Source organism: Notolepis coatsorum, assembly GCF_963971535.1.
Source record: "Notolepis coatsorum genome assembly, chromosome: 5".
Classification (NCBI taxonomy): Eukaryota; Metazoa; Chordata; class Actinopteri; order Aulopiformes; family Paralepididae; genus Notolepis; species Notolepis coatsorum.
The window spans coordinates 140,274,381-140,291,880 of NC_140169.1; positions in this window are offsets into that span (position 1 = coordinate 140,274,381).

Here is a 17,500-nt window from a genome sequence, read left to right on the forward strand (position 1 = left end):
AGAGAGGGAGAGATGAGACTGACTGAATGAGAGAGAGCAAGAGAGAGAGAGAGAGACGAGAGCGGAGGAGAGAGAGAGAGAGAGGGAGCGAGGAGAGAGAGAGAGAGATGGAGAGGTGAGACTGACTGAACGAGAGAGAGCGAGAGAGATGGAGAGCGAGAGAGAGAGAGGGAGCGAGGAGAGAGAGAGAGATGGAGAGATGAGACTTACTGAACGAGAGAGAGAGAGGAAGAGAAATTTCCTCTAAAAATCTCCCCGACGCGCGAGGCCCCCCCCCCCCCCCTCCTCCCTCTCCCCCCGGTGACAGTGATGTATGTCTGCCGGTGGGCGATGTGGTTTGTTTTTCCTCCCCACACTGGTTTAATCTCAGATAGACTATAGAGATACAGAGAGCACCAACCCAGGAAATGATGGGAAGGTTTCCCCCCCCCCCCCAGCAGTAAGACGGCGGCTTATCGCAGACAGGCTGCGGGGAGATTCGTGTATTATTTCTCTACCGAGGGCGGCGATGTGATTTACACACCCACCTCGTAGAGAGTCGCGTGCTTATAAAGGGTGCGCTTTTTTATAGGATGGCTCGGCCGAGCCATATATATTCATTCAAAGCCTTTTATAATGGAAATTAGGTCTCTCTCTCTCTCTCTCTCTCTCCTCTCTCCTCTCTCTCTCTCTCTCTCTCTCTCTCTCTCTCTCTCTAAATTGACTGCATTTATATAGCGCCACACATCGCTTTACAACCTGCGCCTCACACTCACACATTCGCAGACCGACGAGCGAAGGTGACCCTGCAAGGTGCCAACCCGCTCGTCGAGAGCAGTTAGGGGTTAAGTGTCTTGCTCAAGGACACTTCAGCACGCTGCCGGAGGAGCTGGGAATCGAATCGCTCCAACTCCTGAGCCACTGTCACGCCACGCCTCTCTCTCTCCTCTCTCTACTCTCTCTCCCTCTCTCTCTCTCTCTCTCTCTCTCTCTCTCTCTCTCTCTCCTCTCTCTCTCTTTTTTCAAGTTCAAGTTCAAGTTCTTAATAGTTTGTCATACAGAAGTACAGAATACTTTCATACAAAATGCTTCTTACTGTTACGCTCCAGAGACTGTGCTAGACAAGATAGTATCAAATAACATAATAACATAATATAGCATGAATTTAGAAGAAGAAAATGAGGTCACAGTGTTCGGTATAGACATATGTACAATGTTCTGAGTTACCATATAATATACAATACACAATACTATGCAGTGTACTAATGTACAGTACTATCTAGTGCAAAGCAGAAATGGGATGAGGTACAATTTTAGGTACAATTTACAGTAAGGTGTACGAGTTGATAGTGCAATCCTTCATCCATAAATATAAAGTGTGGGAGTGGGTGCTACAGTGTGTTTGTTTAAAGTGGGTGTGTGCTATAAAGTGTGTGGAGTGGGTGCTACAGTGTGTTTGTTTAAAGTGAGTGTGTGCGTGTGGATGTGTGTGCTATGTGTGTTTGGTGGTTGTTGTTGTGTAGTGTTCATTCATTGTTCGTTTAGCAGCCTGATGGCCTGGGGATAGAAGCTACTTCTGAGTCTTTCTGTGCTCGCCTTGAGACTCCTGTATCGCTTGCCTGACGGCAGCAGTTCAAAGAGGCAGTTGTTCGGGTGGCTCGAGTCCTTAATAATTCTCTTAGCCTTCCCCTTGCAACGCTTGTAGTAAATGTTCTGGAGGGTGGGGAGCCCCCCTCCAATTGTGCGTTCGGCTGAACGTGTCACTCTTTGTAGTCTGCTTTGGTCTTTTGCAGTGCTATTCCCCAAACCAGGAGGTGATGTTGCCTGGTCAAGATGCTCTCTATTGTACATGAGTAGAAGTTCTTAAGGATCTTCTGGCTGACTTGGAACTTCCTTAGGCGCCTGAGGACAGTAGAGGCGTTGTCGTGCCTTCTTCACCACACTGTTAATGTGTGTGGTCCATGTCAAGTCCTCGGATATGTAGGCTCCGAGGTACTTGAAGCTGTTGACTCTCTCAACCGGTGCCCCGTCGATGCTGAGGGGGGCTGTAGTCCTTGACCCCCGACCTCCTGAAGCGTCACAATCATCTCCTTTGTTTTGCTGACGTTCAGGGAGAGGCTGTTTTCCTGGCACCATCCCGCCAGGACCTTGACCTCTTCCAGGTAGGCCCTCTCGTCGTTGGCAGAGATCAGGCCCACCACCACTGTGTCGTCAGCAAATTTGACGATTGTATTGCTACTCCGCTGGAGCCACACAGTCGTGTGTGTACAGGGAGTAGAGGAGGGGACTCAGAACACAGCCCTGGGGGGCCCCTATGTTGAGGGTGATGGATGAGGAGGTGCAGTTGCCTGCTCTCACCACCTGGGGTCTGCCAGTCAGGAAGTCCAAGACCCACTGGCAGAGGTCATAGCCCAAGCCCCAGGTCCCTGAGCTTGGCTATGAGTATGGAGGGGACTATGGTATTGAATGCCGAGCTGTAGTCGATGAATAGCATTCTCACATAGTTCCCCTGCCTCTTGTCCAGGTGTAGATGCTGCTGTGTGCAGCACATGGGATATGGCGTCCTCCGTGGACCTGTTGGGGCGGTATGCAAATTGCAGGGGGTCCATGTTGATGGGGAGGGAGGAGCAGATGTAGCCCTTTACTAGCTTCTCGAAGCACTTCATGGCTATGGAGGTGAGAGCTACAGGGCGGTAGTCGTTGAGGCAAGCAGGCTTGGATTTTTTGGGGTAGTGGACTTCTTCAGGCAGGTGGGGATGACAGCCTGTTCTAAGGACAGGTTAAATATGTCAGTGAATACTCGGGGCCAGTTGGTCGGCACAGACTTTTAGGACGCGGCCGGGGATGCCGTCTGGACCTGCTGCCTTCCTGATATTCACTTTTTTAAAGGTCCGCCTCACCTCATGCTCTGTTACCCTGAACACTGCGCCTCCATCAGCAGCCGACCCCCCCCCCCCATTGCCGAGGCTTGTGAGCTGGTGTTGTTATTACCAGCATCAAACCTCGCATAGAAGGTATTGAGGTCATTTGCTAAGGAGATGTCACTGTTCAGTTTGAGGGAGGCGCCTTTGTAGTCTGTCATCGTTTTGAGCCCCTGCCACATAGCTCTAGAGTCAGCTTGTTCAAACTGGAGTTCAATTTTATCCCTGTAGCGTCGTTTGGCCTCTGACACAGTCCTCCTTACGTTGTATCGCGCCACCTTGTGGTCATTCATGTTGCCTGCCTCTAGGCCGTCGTTGTATGCTTTGGTGCTGTGAGGTTTCTGTCCTTGCCTTCTCACTCGTTCTGTTCCTTTAACCACCCTCGCTTTGTTTTCATTCATTTTTTCTGTCAAGTATTTCAATTCCCTCGTTCACACGTTTCTCCCCGCTGACGTCATCTGAGACGTCGCTGATTGGTTCCCTCACTTCCCCACGCTTTTCAATCACATTCCCCAGCTGTCACTGCCTTTCAATCAATCGATCCCTCATTATTTATACCCCGTTTTCCCCACCCTAAGTTGTTGGTTCGTCTTGATTTGTCGCTGGATGTTTTTCCCCGTTGCTTCTGTTTCACTGTGCTATTCTCCAGGAAATCCTAGAAGCCTTCGCTTGGATACCTGCTCCGTGGCGCGCGCTCGCCTCCACTTGTTCCTGTTCCTTTACGCAGCTCGTCTGGGTGAGTTTTTCTAGATTGACTGTCTTGACCTATTTCCGATTTTCGTGTGTAAACCTTTACACTGAAGTCTACCACCTTTTTGTCAGACAGTCACTCACCCAGCCATTATCGTTTTTGCTCTTTCCTTTTTTGGAATAATATTTCGGGGATCTTCCACCTCCCACTGTGTATTGACACGAAGATATTATTTCACATTTGGACTGTGTTTGGATTTTTGCTCACTGTGTATTTACACGAAGATATTGTTTCACATTTGGACTGTGTTGGATTTTTGCTCACTGTGTATTTACACGAAGATAGTATTTCACAATTGGACGGTGTTTGGATTTTTGCTCACTGTGTATTTACACGAAGATAGTATTTCACAATTGGACGGTGTTTGGATTTTGCTCACTGTGTGTTTACATGAAGATATTCACTTGGGCTGTTTCTGGAATATTGCTCATCACTGTGTTGTTTAACACGAAGAATATAACACCCTGTCCTCCAGCTCGTTTCAAGTCTGCTCTGTCACTGACCCGTTCCCTCTCTCCCTCTCTCGGTCTTGCACAACATCTGAGAGGTCCGCCGTGAGAGTCTGCAGAGCGGTACAGAGGTCTGCTCCTGCTTCCCAAGACTACCCTTCCGGGAGAAGCTGCAGAGCAGCAGAACTTTGCCCCTTGTTCATTGTACCTGTTTCTTGTTGACCTGCTTTCCCTGTTTCACTTATTCTAGTCACCAAATAAACAAGCCCTTGTATTTGGCAACTCTGAATCCAACTCTCTTGTGTCGTTGCGTTTGGGGTCGGTGTCAAACCATAACATTACGAACCAACCCTGACGACCCCAGCCGACACAGAGGGGGTCAGAACCGCACTTGCATTTCAAGTCGAGTTGACCAGGGATCATGGTCTCCAGCTAGAGCGGGCTGCGGCTGCGGTGCAGGACCTCAGGGACCAGGTCCTGCCTATGCAGGGTTCAATGGCCGCTATGGCGGGACAACAGTCCGAGATTCTCGCCCAGCTTAACTCGCTGGGCGACGCCGTTAATTCTTTTCATCTCTCACACCCTTCAGGAACATTCCCCGCAGCCCCAGCAGATCTCGCTCCTCGGGAACCCCTTCTCTCCGTCCCACGGCTGTTCGACGGTAATCCCGAGGAGTGTGCCACATTCATCATGCAATGTGAGTTGGTTTTCCGTCATCAACCAAGCCGTTTTTCTGCTCATGGGTCCCGAGTGGCTTATATAACCAACCTACTTTCAGGCCATGCTGCCCAGTGGGTCACTTCCTCCTGGGCAATGGAAGCAGACTTTTTGTTCTCCTACCCAGACTTCGTGGCGGAGCTCCGCAGAGTGTTCCATCATCCAGCCCGAGGTCTGGACCCTGGAGCCCGGTTGGGGACCTTCCGACAAGGGAGCAGCAGGGTGACGGACTATGTCATGGAGTTCCGACTGGCGGCGGTGGAGAGTGGATGGAACGAACCTGCTCTTCGCCTAACCTTCATTAGGGGGCTCAGTGACGCAGTCCGGGACCAGCTCGCTACCAGGGAGGTGCCCGACTCCCTCGAGGAGCTGTTTAGCCTTGTCATCCGTATTGACGGACGCCTCCTGGAGAGAAGGCGCGAGAGGACCCAACTGTCACCTCCTGAAGCACCCCGGACTCCTGGACGCCCCGTCCCCAACACTACTGATGGTAACAGGCTTCCCCGTCCGGTGCGCGAGGAGGAACCCATACCACTGGGACGCTCTCGTCTGAGCCAGGTGGTGCGTCAGGCAAGGCTCAGGTCCGATCTCTGCCTCTACTGCGGAGGTACGGGACACTTTCTCGCCGACTGCCCTATCCGGCCAAAAGATCGGGCTCACCAAGACCCCGGGAGATCCTGGTGAGCCGTTTTTCCCATTCCCAGCGCCGCGCACCACCTGACCATCTGTTGAGCGTCACCCTGGCCTGGGGGGACCAACGTGCCACGGTGGAGGCCCTCATCGACTCTGGGGCAGACGAGAACTTCCTCGACTTCGAGTTTGCCACCCAAGCCAACATACCTCTTGAGGCCCTTGTGAGGCCCTTGGAGATCTTTTCGTTGGACCAACACCGCCTGGCCGACATCTCTCAACGGACCGGCCCAGTCTTGCTGACCATTGCTGGGAACCACGTAGAGAGGATCCAGTTCCTCATTACCCAATCCCCCCTTGTCCCGGTGGTCCTGGGTAGGCCCTGGCTCGCGCTGCACGAGCCCCACATCGCCTGGGCCTCCGGTACCATCAGGGGCTGGAGCTCCTCCTGTCACGCCCGCTGTCTACAGGCGGCGTCTTGTCCCCCGCCCCGGAGACCGGCTGGTGAGTTGCCCCCGGATCCCTCGTCCGTTCCTCCCGAGTACCACGACCTCATGGAGGTATTCAGTAAGACCAGGGCTCAGTCCCTTCCACCTCACCGCCCCTATGACTGCGCCATCAACCTCCGCCAAGGGGCTCCCCTTCCCGGCAGCCGCCTCTACAGTCTGACTGCCCCGGAGAAGAAGGCGATGGATCTCTACATCTCTGAGTCATTGGAAGCAGGACTCATTCGGCCTTCCTCCTCCCCGGTGGCGGCCGGGTTCTTCTTTGTTGGAAAGAAGGATGGGGACCTGCGACCCTGCATCGACTATCGTCAGCTCAACGAGATCACCATCAAGAACAAATATCCCCTACCTCTCATGAGCTCCACCTTCGAGCCACTGACCCAGGCCTCGTTCTTCACCAAGCTGGATCTCCGAAGTGCCTATCATCTTGTCCGTATCCGTGAGGGCGATGAATGGAAGACCGCCTTCAAGACCCCCAGGGGCCACTATGAGTACCTTGTGATGCCGTTCGGTCTCACCAACGCCCCGGCGGTATTCCAGGCACTCATGAACGATGTCCTCCGTGACATGCTGGAGGTGTTCGTGGTGGTGTACCTGGACGACATTCTTATCTTTTCCAGGACCCTCGAGGAACACATCCTGCATGTCCGCCGGGTGCTGGAGCGCCTCCTCCACAATCGGCTCTTCGTCAAGGCGGAGAAGTGCCGTTTCCATTCCAACTCCGTCGACTACCTGGGCTTCATCGTGGAGAAGGGCTTGACCCGAGCGGATCCTCGCAAGATCCAGGCTGTGGAGGATTGGCCGGAACCCACCACTCGGAAGGAGCTACAGAGTTTCCTCGGGTTCGCAAACTTCTACCGAAGGTTCATCCGGAACTACAGCCAAGTGGCGGAGCCTCTTACCAAGCTGACCTCCCCCGCTCTGCCGTTCGACTGGTCCCCAGCGGCATGCGCTGCGTTCCGCTCCCTCAAGAGAAGGTTCACTTCCGCTCCTATCCTGCTCCACCCTGACCCCAAGAGACAGTTCATCGTGGAGGTGGACGCCTCGGATTCTGGCCTGGGCGCTGTCCTATCCCAGCGTTCTCCTTCCGACCAGAAGGTACATCCTTGCGCCTTCTACTCGCGTCGCTTCCTCCCCGCCGAGAGGAACTACGACACCGGTAATCGGGAGCTACTGGCGGTCGTGGCGGCTCTGGAGGAGTGGCGTCATTGGCTAGAGGGTGCCGAGGAGCCTTTTACCATCTGGACGGACCACAAGAACCTAACGTTCATCCGCGCTTCCAGGCGCCTCAACGGTCGGCAGGCGAGATGGGCCAGTTTCCTCAGTCGGTTCGACTTCTCGCTGACCTTCCGCCCCGGTTCCCGCAACACGAAGGCCGACTCCCTGTCCCGGATGCACTCCAAGGGGGCTCCACCCTCTGAGGACCCATCTCCCATCATCCCGGAGGCCCGAGTGGTTGGAGCCATCACCTTGGGCATCGAGGGTGTGGTGAGGCGTGCCCTACGCTTCCAACGTGCTCCAAGCAACGTCCCTAGGAGCCGTCTCTTCGTCCCTGACTCTGTCCGGTCCCAGGTACTGCTGTGGGGCCATACCAGCCGGTTCGCCTGCCACCCAGGCGTCCATCGCACGTTCTCCTTCCTGGCTCGTCGTTTCTGGTGGCCCACCATGCGAAACGACGTCAAGGAGTTCGTATTGGCCTGCGCGGTCTGTGCCCGCAGCAAGGCCTCTCACCAGGCACCCTCCGGGCTCTTGCAGCCACTTCCCGTTCCAAGCCGTCCGTGGTCACATGTGGCGCTCGACTTCGTCACTGGACTACCCTCCTCCCAGGGGAACACCTGCCTTCTGACCGTGGTGGATCGATTCAGCAAGGGGGTCCACCTCGTGGCCCTCTCCAAGCTTCCCTCAGCAGCCGAGACGGCGGACCTCCTGACGCACCACGTGTTCCGTCTTCACGGTTTCCCCCAGGACATCGTCTCTGACCGAGGGCCCCAGTTCACCTCCCAGGTTTGGCGGGCTTTCTGCAAGGGATTGGGGGCAACGGTCAGTCTCTCCTCCGGCTACCATCCCCAGACAAACGGGCAGACGGAGAGGATGAACCAGAGCGTGGAGTCTGCTCTTCGGTGTGTGGCAGCCGAGAGGCCGGCATCCTGGAGTCGTTTCCTTCCCTGGGTTGAATACTCGATCAACTCAATGGTCAGTTCCGCCACCGGCCTCTCCCCCTTTGAGGCCTCCCTAGGCTACCAGCCCCCTCTTTTTCCCGCACTGGAGACGGAAGTGGCAGTTCCCTCCGTGCAGGTCCACCTCGACCGCTGCCGTCGCGTTTGGGAGATCACCAGGACCGCGCTGCTCCGGACATCTGAGCGCGCCTGTCGTGGTGCCGACCGGCGCCGGGTTCCCGCGCCGACTTACCGCCCTGGGCAGAGGGTGTGGCTCTCCGCGAAGGACCTCCCGCTACGGTCCTCGGCCAAGAAGCTCAACCCTCGCTTCGTCGGTCCTTTCGAGGTCCTGAAGGTACTCAGTCCGGCGGCCCTGCGCCTGAAGCTTCCTGCATCCATGCACATCCACCCCGTGTTCCATGTCTCCCGGGTTAAGCCCGTCTCCCTCAGTCCCCTTATGCCTCCGGCTCCTGATCCACCGCCTCCTGTGCTAGTGGATGGTCACCCCCAGTGGCAGGTCCGCCGGTTGATGGGCGTTCGTCGGCGGGGCCGGGGATTCCAATACCTGGTGGACTGGGAGGGTTACGGCCCTGAGGAGCGTAGCTGGGTCTCCCGGCAGCTCATCGTGGATCCCGGCTTGATCACCGACTTCCATCGGGCCCATCCTGACGAGCCGGGTCGGCCTGGTCGCCGGGCGGCTCCCGTTGAGGGGGGGGTACTGTGAGGTTTCTGTCCTTGCCTTCTCACTCGTTCTGTTCCTTTAACCACCCTCGCTTTGTTTTCATTCATTTTTTCTGTCAAGTATTTCAATTCCCTCGTTCACACGTTTCTCCCCGCTGACGTCATCTGAGACGTCGCTGATTGGTTCCCTCACTTCCCCACGCTTTTCAATCACATTCCCCAGCTGTCACTGCCTTTCAATCAATCGATCCCTCATTATTTATACCCCGTTTTCCCCACCCTAAGTTGTTGGTTCGTCTTGATTTGTCGCTGGATGTTTTTCCCCGTTGCTTCTGTTTCACTGTGCTATTCTCCAGGAAATCCTAGAAGCCTTCGCTTGGATACCTGCTCCGTGGCGCGCGCTCGCCTCCACTTGTTCCTGTTCCTTTACGCAGCTCGTCTGGGTGAGTTTTTCTAGATTGACTGTCTTGACCTATTTCCGATTTTCGTGTGTAAACCTTTACACTGAAGTCTACCACCTTTTTGTCAGACAGTCACTCACCCAGCCATTATCGTTTTTGCTCTTTCCTTTTTTGGAATAATATTTCGGGGATCTTCCACCTCCCACTGTGTATTGACACGAAGATATTATTTCACATTTGGACTGTGTTTGGATTTTTGCTCACTGTGTATTTACACGAAGATATTGTTTCACATTTGGACTGTGTTGGATTTTTGCTCACTGTGTATTTACACGAAGATAGTATTTCACAATTGGACGGTGTTTGGATTTTTGCTCACTGTGTATTTACACGAAGATAGTATTTCACAATTGGACGGTGTTTGGATTTTGCTCACTGTGTGTTTACATGAAGATATTCACTTGGGCTGTTTCTGGAATATTGCTCATCACTGTGTTGTTTAACACGAAGAATATAACACCCTGTCCTCCAGCTCGTTTCAAGTCTGCTCTGTCACTGACCCGTTCCCTCTCTCCCTCTCTCGGTCTTGCACAACATCTGAGAGGTCCGCCGTGAGAGTCTGCAGAGCGGTACAGAGGTCTGCTCCTGCTTCCCAAGACTACCCTTCCGGGAGAAGCTGCAGAGCAGCAGAACTTTGCCCCTTGTTCATTGTACCTGTTTCTTGTTGACCTGCTTTCCCTGTTTCACTTATTCTAGTCACCAAATAAACAAGCCCTTGTATTTGGCAACTCTGAATCCAACTCTCTTGTGTCGTTGCGTTTGGGGTCGGTGTCAAACCATAACAGGTGCGCTCTCTCAGAGCTTCACGGACGGATTTGTCTACCCAGGGTTTTTGATTTGGGTAAACTTTCATTTTGGTAGTGGGGATTGTTTCTTTCACCCTAGTACAAACATAGTCCAGCACTGTCTCCGTGTAGGCATTAATGTTATCTGTGTCGCGGAACACATTCCAGTCTGTGTTGTGAAACACAACACTCTCTCTCTCTCTCTCTCTCTCTCTCTCATGATAATGGCCTTCAGTTCAATTTAATTGAGCGTGTTGATTTGTGTGTAAGAGTACGGTATGATAGATTCCCACAATGCAAGTTTAGTTTCAGTTTTATCGATTGGATGAAGATGGTTTTTGAGGCCATCGTTTACTTTACGTCAATCAAGAACAATCTGAAATCTGCACACAGTATATTTACTGGATATAGGCAGACAGAATATCATGTGGCTATTGATCAGGGTAACCATAAACTGTTTCTGGACTATTGATTAGTCTCAGATGTGATCGTGATGGAGACCTTCGATTGTGATGACCGATTTTTTGGCAGTGCAAATCAAAACTAATAATAATAATGATGGAAAAACAATAATTAGTCTGTCGTAGAATGTTTAAGATGAGATAATATAGGATATTCCTTTATTGATGCCGTTGGGGAAATGTGGGCATCATAGCAGCATGGGGGAGGGGGTACAAGATACAAGATACAAGAGTTTTATTTGTCACGGCATACAAGTATACAATGAAATGCGGGGGGTCTTGCCTGCAACGATGTGCATAATACAATAGTAATATATAATAAGAATCCAATAGAACGACATTGTGCAATAAAACAAGTAAACAAAGTAGGGCATATCGGTATATGTACATGAGTTATTTACAGAGCATGGTAGGACATGCTAGGTCCTGTGGTAGTGCAATACACTGTTAGCTACGGATGAGGCACTGGGTCTTTATGTACACTGCTATACAATGCTATATTATACAATCTCAAGTTATACTATACTATTCTTAAAGTGACCTTTCCTTTTGTAAAGTGACCATAAGTGTGAGCGTGTGCAGCATGGTGTGTGTGTGCATAGTCTACGTAATAGAGCAGACGATGCACGTGCTCCAGGACTATTGAACTTAGGGGAGCAAGGATATGATCTTGCTCCACCACTTTTTGATCATATGAAAAATATGATATACCCCCCCCCCCCAATATATAAATCTAACCATAACTACGTAATTTCAATCAAATTAATAATACGCAATGACACTTAATAACATGTTTTTAAGTTTCCAAAGATTGCGAACCCCCCCCCCCCCTGCCCCATTATGGTTTGATCCAGTTCCTCCCATCTCCAGCGCGTAGACCTTGGCTCACTGCCTCACAGCGCTGCAGTCTGGCTGCAGGAGTCAGTGTAAATATCAAAGCCCACAGAGTGTGTCATAATATTGGTGGCAGGCAGGCAGGCTTTTCCAGTAAGTTGTTCAAATAAAAGGATTATGTTAGACATAAGTTACTATTGAGTGGTAGTAGAACTTCTACGGTTCTACCACGCAATACATAAAAGTGTTTCACGGTCCCGAATTGCGATCTGGTCATACGGTTTCCTCGAATAAATAATAATAACGTTTCCCTCTCTGGTTGGCGTTAGCTTTAGTGCTAGCCGCTAGCTAACGTTATCTAGATATGTGGTGTGAGCTCAGCTGGATGACGTTGACTTCATTTCCAAACGTTAACGCTATCGCTATCTATATGGCAGATGAGCAGGGCCGGATTAACGACGGCCGCGGCCCGTGGGCCTATAGTGACGAGGGGCCTCCATTTTTCTTTTTTTTCCTTTTTTTTTTTTTTTTTTTATCGATGTCATGATTGTGCACTGCAGAGTCAGGGAGGAGGCAGAGAAGGAGAGAAAGAGACACAAGATTTACAGGTAATGGAAATATATCTTTTTTCTCTTTCTTATTAAAAACTTGGCCTATTTGAAAGGAGATTGATTTAATAAAAATGAATGAGCGAAAAATCAATATACAGTGTATATACAGTATAATATATTATTATTATAGTAATTGGCTATCATACTGCAATATAAACTGAGTTTTATAGTGAAAAGAGCAGCTTTATTGGTCAAGATTGAAGGCTCTATATTGCAGGAAATTGCACGTACAGGTTAATTAAATTAACCTGTGCGTGCCGGACCACCTCCAAACCACCCCTTGCCTGTCAAAAAAAAAAAAAAAAAGTTTAATAAAATTTTTTTTAATAAAAATTATATTATTGCACCCCCACTTTCAACTATAACTAGGCGGCCATGTGTGTGTGTGCTCATGTTAAAGTGGCTGCTAGTGTGTGAGCGTGTACAGTGTGTGTGTGTGTTGTGTGTGTGCTCATGTGTGCTTGTGTGTGGAGAGTTCAGTGTTCAAGGCTCTGATGGTCTGGGGGAAGAAGCTGAGCCGAAGTCTCTCTGTCCTAGTAGCTGGTGTTCGCAGGCGTTTGCCTGACCGCAGCAGCATGAACAGGCTGTTGTTGGGGTGGTGGGGGTCTTTCATTATCCTGCAGGCTCTGGATTTGCACCTCTTGTTGTATAGGACCTGCAGGGTTGGGGAGGTACAGGTATGGGCAGGGTAATAGTAGAAAGACGTCAAATTAGAACTGGATGTGAAGAAATATATGAGAAATACAGTATGTGAGAACTCTGAATATAAGAATATGAGAAAGGTAAACAGTGTAATCAACGGTGCAGATGAGGGTATGTATGCCCTATCAGTTATATTATACGTTACAATAGATATGGGCAATAAAGAATTAGAATCTGAATATATACTATGAGTAAGAGTAACCGTAACAGTATACACAAGGTGCAGTATACACAAGGTATGGCATATTTACGTACGGTATATTCTTACTCAAATGGAGTGTATTTATATAGTGCATTTATCCAAAGTGCTTTACAATTTATGCCTCACATTCACCCATTCACTCAAACATACTGTGTATCACACACACACACACACACACACACACACACACACACACACACATGCATGCGCGAGCACACGCACACACACACACACACACACACACACACACACACACACACACACAGGGCAGAGGCAACCATACAAGGTGCCAACCTGCTTGTCGGGAGCAGTTAGTGGTTCAATGTCTTGCTCAAGCACACTTCGACACCCTGCCCAGGATCCAACCGGGAACCTTCAGATTACCAGACTCCTGAGAGTGCCTTTCAAGCGCCTATGAATGGAAACATGTGTGATATCCACTGGTTTTTCAATGTGTACATAATGTAAATATCTGTAGATGACAGCATTTACTCTGACACTCAGGCTTTATGCTGGGGAGCAGACAGGGAAGACATAGTGTTAGAACTCTCAATAAGCAGAGCAGGCATGGTGGTAGAGATAAGGCCAAGGTCACCAGCCACAGACACCAGTGAGCGCTGTGGCAGTCTGGTCATCGCTTATAGGGGATGGGGGCAGGGTAGAGAGAGAGAGAGAGAGAGAGAGACTGAGAGATTTGGGTCGTAGGTCAGGAGACGTAGATGCATTGCGCGGTTGCTATGGGCGGTCAGCCATTGCTAAGGACTATAGTTTATAGCTGGGAGTTCTTCTGGTTTGACTCAGACTAGGACACGAGGCTGACACGTAGGGAGGTGGACAGAGAGACTGCAATAGCTGGAGGGTGGGGGAGGGGCCTCCTCCACCCTCCTAGGCCCTGAGGGCTAGCTTCGGCTAACAGGGAAGGTTCTTGGCTAACGACTAGGCCTCAACCACCAACGGACTAATAGCAGAAGAGACGGTAGAGATAATGAATTCAATATATTTTTCAAGGACCTTTCAGAACTGTTTTCCATCTTGTACAGAGTATGTTTATGGTAATAAACATAACGTTCCAAGGAAAGGTATCCTGTTTCCAGTGTGTTTTTAATTCTTTTGAGACGAATGCATCAACGGGGAAGATATCGTGTATCAGCTAGAGAATGAGTAAGAGGTAAACACAATGCAGAAACTTCACGGAGCCACAGGTGACGAGGTGATTACTGGTTGATATCGCAAAATCCAACACATGGAAACATGAAACATGGATATATTTTGTTGAAGGCCGTCCTGCACTCAGAAAGATTCCATTCAAAGAAATATGTTATCATTGATTCTGAAATAATCCCACTTCTCAACACATAACATGTTCATCCTGTTGATCCTCAATAGAGAGCTTAATTTTACCATATCTATGGTTAATGTTGAAATCAAGTTCCTACCGTCCATAAAAAACGGCTGCTTTATTCGGAAAGCCTCAGAAGGGCACAGACGTACAATTTCAAACTACTTTTACTTGAGTATTTTCATTGTTTACTCGACTACATTTCAAATAATATATTGTACTTTTTACTTGTATATGAACCCATCAGTTTCTAGTTACTAGAAAAATGCATGAAGATTATATACTTTCACATCTGAAGCCTGACAACTTCAAGAGGATGTTATCAGAGCAGCATAACTGGACTACATACGACTTTAACATAACCTATAATCAGAGCAGCATAACTTGACCACACACCACTTTAACATACACTTTAATCAGAGCAGCATAACTTGACCACACACTACTTTAACATAACCTTTAAAGGACAATGGATCGAGGGTTGAATGCTCCCAAGCATTGGAATACACAAACGTCATGTAGAATGCATACTTTTACTTTAGATACTTAAGTACATTCAATAGCAAATACTTCTCTACTTTCACTTTGAGTAGAATTTGAATGGAGGACTTTTGCTTCCACCAGAAATACTAAAATATATGTAAGTAAGTAAGTACATTTCTACTTTTACTTAAGTAAAGGAACTGTGTACTTCTTCCACCACTGGAATTGAGATTCAGTGTTGGAAGCTGTTTCGCTGTATTCACTGCATTAAATCGCCGTCGTAACACCTATATATTCAGCCTCTCTACGCAGTTTCACCTACACTCTGAGAAACTACCAAATGTCAATGGATATCATTGATATCCACAAGCCCCCTACCATCAACATCCATCTATACATCCATCCATCCATCCATCCTTCCTCCATCCCTCTATCTTCTACTATAGTGTACTGTCAGGCTCCCTGTTATTACAAAGATATTTAAAAGCACACACACACACACAGTACGTGCATCCCGGCAAGCCCCTCGTACTAATGTTCCCCCAATTACTGCCAATTACTCCTCCCTCCACCAGTGGATAATACACAGATTAACACTTAAATGCCAAATTCATTGGGCCGCTTATCGAACGGAACGCCTCTGCCTCTCTCTCTCTCTCTCTCTCTCTTTCTCTCTCTCTCTCTCTCTCTCTCTCTCTCTCTCTCTCTCTCTCTCTCTCTCTCTCTCTCTCTCTCTCTCTCTCTCTCTCTCTCTCTCTCTCTCTCTCGCTCTCTCTCTCTCTTCTGTATTGATTTTCAGAAGGCGACGCCCGCTGATCCATGCAGGCAACACGGTGGCATATATTACAGCCATTTGAGCTAATTAGGGTGATGTATGTTCGGGGCGAGCGGCAGCGGCGTCGTGGTCTGTGACACACTCCGGCGGAGACGCTCTCCGTCATTTCTCAGAGTAATTAGAAAAACATCACATGCCATGACGACGGGGCCAGGAAATGGTGATGGAGGCGGGGGGTGGAGGGGGGTGATGGAGGGGGGGGGGGGGGGTGGAGGCGGGCTCTCTCTCTCTCTCTCTCTCTCTCTCTCACACACAAGTACAGTACACGCGGCACCCAGTAAACTGTTTTTAACGTTGATTTATCGTACAGATTTAGCCCTAATGCTTCCCTGCATTCGTCTTCATTTAAAGGGGATAGACATATTATTTACAAGTCAAATTACAGATAATGTATATGAATCTGCTCAGGCTGTGAACACTTCCACACACTGCATCATCACAGTCTTTAGCCTTCCGTCGTTTGCGGTGTGTGTGAACCCAGTGTAGTGTTCACAAGTGTTAACCTAATGACTCCCATCTCTGGAACCGCATGCACTGCGTGCTACTCTTACTGACCTATGACCAAACCCTGCCAGAGCCTTCTCCCCTCTGTCTCCCTCTCAGCCTTCCTACTGTCTTAAAGGGGAACTATCTTACTATTTATTTCACTATTTGGTAGGGATGTCCAATATTATCGGCCTACCGATATTATCGGCCGATATTGGCATAAAAATGTGATATTGGAAAATATCGGTATCGGTTTAAAAAAAAAATTACAAACAAAAATATTTCTTTTTCTTTTTACATTTATTTAACCTTTATTTACCCAGGCAAGCAAGTAAGAACAAATTATTATTTTATTTATTGTCAAAGTATGCATAATGTTGTGTTAATTACACGACAAGAGATATGTAATGTTAATTACCTGAAATTATTCTGTTTTGGGGGGGGGGGACCCTGCATATATCGGTATCGGCAATTTTACACAATTCCTGTGAGTCTATGGAACACATCTGTACGTTTTTTTTTTTTTTTTATTCATTGTTTTGTATTTCTAATCAAGTACTCTAGAGCAGCATTTTTCCACTTCAAGATTCCAAGCTGTTTTTGGCTGGGCTCCACCCATACTCGCAATGCGCTTTGAGTGACAGTCACCAACCTGCACTATAGCAAATAGCTCCGCCCATACTACTCTATATACGTTACATCCAGGAACTTAAATCCAAACAGAATACTAGAATCCAACATAGTCTGGTGAAAACGCACTTTATGTTTCTTACTGTATAAGAAAGAATTAAAAACACATTGCAAGGAGAACAAAGGTTATTTGTTGAGTTTATGTGTATACAAAACCGACAGAAATCTGATAGAGTGTATGCGCCAATAATAACGAGTTCTAACAAAGAACGTATTACATGCTGGGTAGGCTGATAGAGTGTATGAGCATTCACCCGAGGGGGCAACAGGGGATACCTTTCCCGAGGGGGAGTCGGATTCTGGCAGGGAGTCCGAATTCGGCACAACACCTGTTTGACTATAGTATTTGTATGGTTTACCAGAAGTGCTGAGTCCAATGTAGTCTGGTGAAAACGCACGTTATCATCCATAAGTGTGATTGTTTTGTCCTCTTCTAATAGTCTCCACAAGTCGCGATCGCCATATCTCACAAACTTGGCCCGTTGCTGGCGGATCACGACATCATCAGGAAATGAATGCAAGGACGTATTCGCTGCTTGGCAGTCAGGAACAGCACAACATATCGTGCCCGTTTTGCTCATAACGTTTTTAAATGCTAATCCAATGCTAACTCACTGTTAAACTTCAATTCCACGCATTTGCTTGCGTACTGCAATAAATAATGGTTGAGTGTGGGCGGTGGCCACAACCATAGAGGGGGCGTTAGGTATGCAGATGAGAATTCGTACACGTCAGAGGTACACGTAAATTCAGAATGGCTTAGTTCAGTGGGGGAGGATCTTGTGACATCTGAACTGGACGAATGCGCCAAAATGAGAATT